We start from the raw sequence: 608 nt of genomic DNA on the forward strand, positions 1-608 counted from the left end.
CTTCAAATACAAATAAGTACATAGATTAAAAAAGTAAATAGTAGGTTTCACTTATCTATCAAAGATATAGAAGGAGTAGTAACTACTAGTTTTGACCAGGTTTATTCAGCCAGATTAAAAGCAGTTACTTGTAAAGGAATCTTCACCTACTGGAAATGAGAGGGACACTTACTACCATGTAACTACTACTAGAAAAAAAAAAATATATATATATCAAAAGCATAACTAAACAAGCTCTTTGGTCTTATCACACAGGAAATGAAATCATAGGAAATAAGCTATTGCACCATTTTTCAACATTAATACATAAAAATACACTTGCTTAAATATTGTCAAATATCCTTGCTACCAGTAACTCGTGCATGCATAAGGTAAAATTTACTTCCTACTTTGCAATACAGTAGATTATCCCTTTCAAGCCTTTACTCATACATATGCTGAAGGGCTCCATAAAAAAAAACAATTCCTACTAAATACAGCAATTCATCAAAATTCTTTACCTCTAAAACTAATGAAACCCCTATTGGATCGTAAATATTTCAATTCTTTTCACATTTCTCATAAAATACTGGAAATTACACCAACTGACTGAAGAGAAAATACTCCTG

The 608-nt window shown here is 30.6% G+C and overlaps 1 protein-coding gene across 1 annotated transcript in view; it reads right to left on the bottom strand.

Moving 5' to 3' along the window:
• The window catches only part of LOC119593838 (vesicular integral-membrane protein VIP36-like), a gene marked incomplete at its 5' end in the record, with an annotated part of 8,741 nt that overhangs the window by 3,318 nt on the left and 4,815 nt on the right, over positions 1-608 (bottom strand).

The sequence above is a fragment of the Penaeus monodon genome, chromosome 32 (genome assembly GCF_015228065.2).
Source record: "Penaeus monodon isolate SGIC_2016 chromosome 32, NSTDA_Pmon_1, whole genome shotgun sequence".
Taxonomy (NCBI): Eukaryota; Metazoa; Arthropoda; class Malacostraca; order Decapoda; family Penaeidae; genus Penaeus; species Penaeus monodon.